At 45.5% G+C, this 9,192-nt stretch overlaps 2 pseudogenes; both read left to right on the forward strand.

The window, feature by feature from the left end:
• The first annotated feature begins 1,970 nt into the window (after positions 1–1,970).
• Positions 1,971–4,238, forward strand: LOC147461032 (uncharacterized; annotated as a pseudogene).
• Positions 4,239–4,365: 127 nt separating this feature from the next.
• Positions 4,366–8,161, forward strand: LOC147461033 (selenium-binding protein 1 pseudogene; annotated as a pseudogene).
• The last annotated feature ends 1,031 nt before the right edge of the window (positions 8,162–9,192 follow it).

Here is a 9,192-nt window from a genome sequence, read left to right on the forward strand (position 1 = left end):
ATCAAAATGGATTTATTTCCATTCTTACTTTATAATATTAACAATGAACCTTGAGATAATCGAATATAATATTGAAAGTTGAATCTTTTTTTTTTAACATTAAAAAAATAACCGCATAGCCATAAATTTTCAATGTCAAATCCCCAAAACCTAACCACATGCTCAGCTAGTCCAAATAATCCATCAATAGGATTAAATCATGGACCAAAATTGCATCATAGAATGTGGAGCTAATCGTTTTTAATTAAGAGCACCTTGACACAATACCAAAATAAATTTTTTATAGCAAACCAAAGCATAACAACATAGACAAACTTCGAGAAACAAATAACTTCGGAAACATTGCGCAATTTCAAACTTAATAGACACCATAAAAGTTACATCTACAGTCTTCAAATTATTCAGCCCGTAACATACTGTGCTTGACCTCCACATACAATCAGCCACCCAAACCATCCAATCCCATCAATGGCTCCGTACCACCCTGCAAAAAAAAGCAAATTGTTAAACAAAATAGCCAACCGAAATCAAAGCAACAAACCAAATAGGAAAAGGTTCTCTTTGTAGCATACCGAAAATTAACACAAAATGCCATCGACAAGCCACATGCGACACCGAACTGCCATAGACCGGTAGGCGGGACGACACAGCAGAGCAGCGCAACACACCGCAGCAAAGCTGCACAATAGAACGGCCTGATCCACGACAGACCGATGGAGAAGACGACAATGCAGCATGACAACACCGGAAACAGCAGCAGCAGAACATATCGGCGTCCAAGATCCGTCACAGGCCAACGAAGGAGACGTCCTAACAGAGCAGCAGAACCCTGATGCACAGAGCAGCACGACACACAACAGAACGGCCCGATCCACCACAAACCGAAGGAGAGGACGACAATGCAGCACGACAACACCGGAAACAGCAGCAACACCACAGATCGGCATCCAAGGTCCGTCATAGATCGGCGAAGGCAACGTCCTAACAGAGCAGCAGGACCCCAATGCACAGAGCAGCACGGCACCACATCTTCAAGGCCCACTTCAGATCGGCAAAGGAGACGAGAAAATAGAGCAGCACAACCCCGAGATACAGAGCAACACAGCACCAAGGCACGACCCCAATCCACCATAGACCAGCGAACCAAGAACACGAGGCACCCGCAGAGAATCATAGTAGAGCACAAGCGCAGCCCAAATCCACCATAGATCGGCGAGCAGGACGGCAAACCACAGCAATGCAAGACCGCGGAGAGGCACGGCACTGAATCACGCCCAACAACGCCATAGACCAGCGAGAGGCACCACGCTACACAAGCCACCCATTTCTCAACAACCCCATGTAGGAAGCAGGACAACAGAGCACAAGCGTGGGCCAGAACCGCCACATGCCGACGAGCAGGGCGACATGCCGCCATGGCATCATGCACGACGCAGGACAGCACTACGGGAGCGGATCAGGACAACAGAGAAGGAGCGCGGCTCAGAACCACCACAAACTGGCGAACATGATGACAGACGGGAGTAACACAAGAGCACGTAGAGGCACCCCATGCACAACGCGCACGCACGACCAAGAACCGCCATAGGCCGACGCCTTGAGCACACCTTCCCTACCCTACTAGGGCTTCATGAGCCCTAACCCTAAGGAGACCTCCCTCCACGGAGCTCAAGGAGGCTCCACTCCAAAAGAGGGAAGAAATGAAATGCATGCACTCATTATAAGCCCCTCCCACCAACCCCACTTTAAGCCTTCCAACTTGCAGCTTGCACCCAACGTTCACCACTCAAAAGAAACAAAATCCAATGCACCTATCCTCTCAAGAGCCACTCAAAACTATATAGGTTATTTTTTATTTTTCACATTTATTTATAAAACACATGTGACATTTTTCCCTTAGAAAAAAGGCAAACCACCACTCTGGCCTTAGCCCTTTGGGCAGGCCAAAAAAGAGGGAAACTGCTAATGAGAGGGGAGACCTTGAAAAAAACGTTTTTAGCAATTAGCCATCGTAGCGGGAGTGAAATGGCCCGTAGGAAAAGAAAGCTTGTGCTCTTAGCTGTCGAGCAAGAGGCCTGTAGAGCAGTGTGTGTGTGTGTGTGTATATATATATATATGTATATATATATAGGAGCAAGCGAGTTGGAGGTGCCCGCCATGTGTGATGGTAGTAGCGCTTCTGAGATGGTTTGTGTCTGAGAGCGCCCACCTTGGGGAGAGCATTGCATATACGATTGGACAGGTTGCAAGCTGATCTGTGATAATTTTCAAGTGCTTCCCTCTTTGAGTCGAAACACGTTTTGCTATGTATCAGCAGCAAGCAAGGCCGTTGTGGTGATGAGGTGGTTGCAAAGGAGAGAGCTTTGGGCTGAAGAATGTATGCTCCCGTTGGATTGCTTCAAGTCATCTATGGACTGATTGGTGATGGCCTATGTTGCAAGTATGAGAGCAAGAAAGAGGCTATGAGACATCTGATGCGGAGTTTGCTTGATAGAAGGTTGAATCTATGTTGAGGGATTGTGGTGAAGATGAAAGGCTGTAGATATTCTTGGGTATGCATCTCATTGTCTCTCCAACAGGGTGTGGTCTGTGGGTGTTGTAATGCTAGGCCATAGTTAATTTTCCTTCCTTGAGCTTGTGGTCGGCGGGTGTTGTAAAGCCTTATGGCCGGGGGTTTGAGGTGCAAGTTTGGAGAGTATCTCTAAGGTCATGCTGCAGGTGTTTTGAGTAGGTGGTTCCGTGATCTCGAGTTGGCAGAGAGGCCAAGCTATAGAGGTGCTGTGTTCCGGCTTTCTTTTGTCATCGTTTTGGTGCCCCTCACTGAGGATCTGTTGATTCGAGTACCTTCAGTTGGCAAGTGGGTGAGCAAATAAAGTTGCAAAGATGGCTGTCCTCGATGACATGCTCATCAGATTGAATGATAGGATGGGAAAATTGCGGCTGCAAGATCTTAAAGACCTGGATATGCATCATTGGAGGTTTCACAGTCTGAAGCAGGAGATGGAAGTGCTCGAGAATGTAGTCCTTGATGCAGAAACGGAAACATTTTTGTTCATTGGCACTCTTCCAGGGCTCTTGGGCGTTGAGGTTGCTTGCACAGATTTGTTGGGTGTGAAGAGCATTGTTGACTTCTTGAAGCAGAACAGATGCTTTGAGCACGTAGATCAGTCTTGTGCTTCTTTGTGGGCTACACTTGAGAGCTCCTCTGTTCCTTATGATGATTTTAGAAGTGCTGGTGAGGTTGAGTCAGATGCTTATGATGAGGTTTTGTCTCTTGATGATGTAAACCTTCATGAGGAGGCATGTGCAAGCAGTATCATGAAAGAGGATAGCTTTGCGTACATGTATAGCAAAGAGAGCAATGTTATAGCTTGTTTGGATCCATGCTTGGATAATTGTCGAGATGAGGGCTTGTCTAGCTCTATGTGTTGGAGCTATATGCCTCAGAATGATTTTTGTTGTGATGTAGAAGACATGCATGCTAACATTTTGGATGATGTTTTTTTCCCTCCGTCTGATGCGTTGTCACGGTACCCAGAGATGAGTTGTGGGTATGTGGGCCCATTTGGGATGCTGAGATGGATAACGATCATGTTTGTGGCATTGTTGGTGGAACCGAAGTGCCTACAGGTGATTCTTTTGATTGTGATCAAAAGATGACATGCAGTCAAAGTGAGGATTATGGGACTTTTGTGGCTAATGATGATGATGATGGTTGGGGCCTCGATGCGCCTCTGATAGAAGACAATTTATCTATGGTTGGCTATGTCCAAAAGGCTCAAGAAAGGTTGCGAAACCTGAAAATTCAAAGACAAGCCGAGAAAACGCAGTATGCGCTAGAGAAAGCTCATAGTGTTGACGCTCTTGCTGAAGATTTTGAACTCTATGCAGGGAATAAGGCTGCAGAACATATCATGGATGATATGGACACAAGGGGTTTGGTGCATCCTTTTGCTGAGGAGACACAGATAGGCATGTATGAAAGTAGGGAAATTATGAAGGCCGATAAGGAAGTAATGCTTGATGAGAAGGTAATGGTGTATACGCATGTTCGAGAAGTAGATGCGTCTCTCTACGTTGCTGACATGACATGCTTTTCTCCTCATGGAGCTTGGAGTATGCTAGTATATCCTTGGGAAGATTGCAAGCATTTTGTGTTTGACAAGGGCCAATCTATGCTTTTTGGGTATATTTGTGAACACTACACTTTGTGGCCTTTTGATCCTGGTGGCCAATGACATATGCTAGCTGCTAGGCTCCATGTACAAACTAGCATTACTGCTTATGTTTAGCATGTTATGTGTTATGTACATATCATATCACTTCCTTATGTAGCTTCTAACGAGGACACCTCATGGAGCATGAATGGAGGCCATGTCTGGCACTCGTGTGCAGATTTTGTATGTCACTGATGTTTACACAGGTACTGGAAAGGGAAAACCTGATTACTTGGAAACAGTGGATGCCTATTCGCTGATCATTCACAGGTTACCTGTCAACCATTTGGAGGATGAACTGCATCATATAGGCTGGAATGCATGCAGTTCCTGCTATGGGGATGCTTCTGTGCAACGTCAATTTCTTATTCTCCCTTCTCTCGTGTCAAGCATAGTTTATGTTGTTGATACTGCTAAGAATCCAAAAGCACCCATCCTGCATAAAGTTGTGGAACCTCAAGAAGTCGTAACAAAGACAGGCATAGCATATCCTAATACATCTCATTGTTTAGTGGATGGAACAATCATGATATCCTGCCTCGATGACAAGGATAGTAATGCTGAGAGAGCTGGGTTTCTGCTCCTCAATCCGGATTTTGATGTCTAGGGAAGATGGGAGAGACCAGGACATAGTCCCCACTTTGGGTATGATTTTTGGTATCAGCCTCGTCATAAAACAATGATCAGCTCATCATGGGGTGCTCCTTCTGCCTTTACAAAGGGATTCAACCCCCAACATATTGCCGATGGCTTATATGGCTGCCATCTCTTTGTTTATGACTGGCCAGATGGCACTTTAAAGCAAACTTTGGAGATTGGAAATACAGGCTTAAGATTTTTATATAATCCTGAAAAGGCGGTTGGCTATGTGGCATGCACATTGAGCAGCACAATGGTTCAGTTCTACAAGACTGATGACGGAACTTGGGATCACCATGTTGCCGTAGCAATCCCAGCTTTGAAAATAAAGAACTGGGTGTTGCCCGAAATGCAAGTGATTATCACAGATTGTATGATCTCTTTGGATGATAGATACCTTTACTTTGTGAATTGGCTCCATGGAGGACAGTACAGTATTGAGGATTCAAAAAAGCCAGTATTTACAGGGCAGTTGTGGGTAGGTGGTGCCTTCCACCAAGGGAGCAATGTCTTCAAAATTGAGGAGGATGGAGGTCTCTCTCAGACCAATCTTCCAACAGTGAAGGGAAATCCATTGCGAGGGCCCCCCCAAATGATACAGCTCAGCCTTGATGGGAAGGGCCTTTATGTGAGCACCTCATTGTTCAGTGCTTGGGACAATTAGTTTTATCCTGAGCTTGTTGATCAAGGATCTCATATATTGCAGATTGATTGTGACACAGAGAAGGGAAGCTTGTCCATCAATCATGACTTTTTTGTGGACTTTGGGAAGGAGCCAGAGGGGCCAGCTCTTGCGCATGAGGTCCATTACCCTGGGAAGACTGCACATCTGCCATCTTAGTGTGTTGATGGGAGGAGGTGCTACAATACAGATGGGCCAAAAAGGAAAGGTGGCAGTCTGAAGATGGTTCGCCGTCTAGCACTGAGGATTGAATGCAAGAACGATCATGTGTATTGTGTCAGATTGATTCACATGTATGCACTCTCGTGGCTTGGACTGAACTTTGCGAACATAAGAGGATGTGGGAGGAGAACACTTTCATTGTTCCCAAATGCTACTGCTGAGCATGAATGCTCTAGCAGACTGGGGGTTGGGCAAACTATGTTAGGTGTTTTTTTGTTGAGCAATTCTGAGATCCCGACTCCGCTTGATGCTTGTCGCTGGGCATATGGACGATATAGATGTGGTGCGTAAGTGCTGATTGTAGCCGTCTTTCATCCCAACTCATGTAGACTCGGCACAATCAAAGTTTAGATTGGTCGTGCTTCAAGGTTTTTCTGGTTTCCATGCGCAAGTTGTATATGATGCCCATATTCAGTGGTGCTTGCAGTGTCCGCACTTCAATTAATCGGCTTATGCCTCAGTTTTTTCGGTGCTCTTGGAGTTTTACTTCTTTGGGGGTAAGAATATAGCATGCCACCAGGTCATTAAGGCAATATATGAGTGCTTTAAAAAAGAGGGAAACTGCTAATGAGAGGGGAGGCCTTGAAAAACGTTTTTAGCAATTAGCCATTGTGGCAAGCAGTCGGGTCCTTGGGTCAGCGGGAGTGAAATGGCCCGCAGGACAAGAAAGCTTGTGCTCCTAGCTTTTGAACAAGAGGCCTGTAGAGCAGGGTGTGTGTGTGTGTGTGTGTGTGTGTGTGTGTGTGTAGGAGCAACCGAGTTGGAGGTGCCCGCGATGTGTGGTGGTAGTAGCGCTTCTGAGATGGTTTGTGTGTGAGAGCGCCCACCTTGGGGAGAGCATGTATGTACGATTGGACAGGTTGCAAGCTGATCTGTGATAATTTTCAAGTGCTCCCCTCTTTGATGAGTCAAAACACGTTTTGCTATGTATCAGCAGCAAGCAAGGACGTTGTGGTGATGAGGTGGTTGCAAAAGAGAGAGCTTTGGGCTGAAGAATGTATGCTCTTGTTGGATTGCTTCAAGTCATCTATGGGCTGATTGGTGATGGCCTATGTTGCAAGTTTGAGAGCAAGAAAGAGGCTATGAGAGCCATGCTAATGTCTAAACGGACATCTGATGCGGAGTTTGCTTGATAGAAGGTTGAATCTATGTTGAGGGATTGTGGTGAAGATGAAAGGCTGTAGATATTCTTGGGTATGCATCTCATTGTCTCTCCAACAGGGTGTGGTCTATGGGTGTTGTAATGCCAGGCCATAGTTAATTTTCCTTCCTTGAGCTTGTGGTCGGCGGGTGTTGTAAAGCCTTATGGCCGGGGGTTTGAGGTGCAAGTTTGGAGAGTGTCTCTAAGGTCATGCTGCAGGTGTTTTGAGTAGGTGGTTCCGTGCTCTCGAGCTGGCAGAGAGGCCAAGCTATAGAGGTGTTGTGTTCCGGTTTTCTTCTATCAGCGTCAAAGGCTCTCACATAAAAGGAGAGGTGCAACCATAGGTTCATGGCATAGGCGCGAAGGAGGTAACCGCTATGCTAAGTGAAGATTTGACCAAGCAAGGGAGAGAAGGCTATGTCAAACTATGTGCCTCTTTTCCAAATCTGTTTGCGACAAAGTACAAGGATCTACGAGGAGCAAAGGGTGTAGAGCACAAGATAATCCCCAGAGAAGGGTACAAACTAAAGGTGCAGAAGCTAAGGAGGTTAGGGGAGATTCAAAAGGAAGCCCTTTGGCAAGAAATTAATCAGCTGTTGGATGCAGGTATCATATACCTGTGAGGAGTCTGAGTGGGTTTCTCCGGTGGTTATCACCCTTATGAATAATGGGAAATGGTAGGTGTGCGTCGACTACAAGCCATTGAATGCAACAACCAAGAGGAACCACTATCCGTTGCCGTTTCAAGATGAAATCTTGAATGAGGTGGTAGGTCATGAGAGATATTCTATCATGGATGATTTTTTAGGGTACTTTTAGATAGGGATTGCTCTTGAAGTCCAGCTGAAGACGACGTTTATCTCTCCATGGGGATGCTTTACCTATTGTAGGATGCCATTCGGTTTGGTGAATGCCTATGCCACCTTCTAAGAGTGGATGAACAGGGTGCTTGGTCCCTACTTGGGCAGGTTTATTTGGGTTATCATGGACGACATTGGGTGCTATAGTTCAAGAGCGGATCATTTACCGAAGCTATGGCTATGCTTTCAGAGGCTTGACGAAGGAGATCAATTGAACCCTAAGAAGTGCAAGTTAGCGCAGCCTCAAGCACAATTGTTAGGTCATGTGGTGTCACAAAACGGAATTGAAGTGGATCTGGAGAAGGTCAAGGATCTAGTCTTGATGGAGTCTCCCTCCAGTGCACAAGGTTTGGCCTCCTTTGTGCATAAGCTAAAGTATTTGTTACTCTTCTTTGGATGCTGTCGTAGTATGTGTATCCTCTCCAAAAGAGGACTCAGTAGGTGCATAGTGTTGAGTGGGACAAAAGTCTAGGTTTGAAGCAATGCATCGAATTTGGTAAATTTCCAAATTGGTGGTCAAGGGTGATGCATTATTGGTCATTAAGCAATTGTTAGGCCAATTACTTAAAGCATTGGTTCTTTGCTATCAAGAAGCTGTTGAAGTTCTTCAAGGAGATCTAATTTAAGCATGTGAAGAGAGAACAGAACCAAGAGGCGGACCAGTTAGCAAGCCGCAAAGTGCAGATATATGTTGCAGATATATATGTGGCCCTAGAATCTTACACAGATAGAGAATCAGTGAAGGAAGTAGAATGTTTTCTAGGTACAGGGCAGTGTTCGGAAGGTTTGTCATAGTTGTAGAGGAGGAGGATAATACAAAAGGCTCGCAAGTTTACATTAGTAGGTGAAGACCTAATGACCTACGGGCGAAATGGAATCCTCAGGAGAGTGCTCTATAAAGAAAAAATTTAGCTTGGTGTTGGAGCAATGTCATGAGGAGAGCGGACACTAGGGAGAAGATCAGGTACTGTTTTGAGTATTGAGAGCGGGTTTTTGGTGGCCTTCAATAGTGAAGGATGTACACTATTGGTGCAAGACCTGCCACGAATGTCAAACTATGGGAGAGAGGTGTTTGGTAGCTGAGTTGCAGGGAGCCATTGTTGCTTAAAATTCTTTCAAGAAGTGGGGTTTGACGCCATCTGTCCACTCCCAAAGTCTACAAGCGGTAAGAAATATGTTGTGGTAGTCATTGACTACCTCATTAGGTGGGTTCACACCAGAGCGGTGAAAGAGGTAAATGCATAGGTTGTAGCCCAATTTGTTTTTGATAACATATGTTGCCATTTTGGGGTGCCATGGGTACTCATCTCTGATAGAAGTCAAAGATTCATGAGTAAGCTTATGCAAGCATTGGTGGAGAAACTAAAGATTCAACATCGGCTTTCGTTGCCTTACCATCCGCAATGCAATGGTCTTGTGGAGAGAGCCAAT

This window comes from Adiantum capillus-veneris, chromosome 3 (assembly GCF_014529385.1).
Source record: "Adiantum capillus-veneris isolate H3 chromosome 3, ASM1452938v2, whole genome shotgun sequence".
Lineage (NCBI taxonomy): Eukaryota > Viridiplantae > Streptophyta > Polypodiopsida > Polypodiales > Pteridaceae > Adiantum > Adiantum capillus-veneris.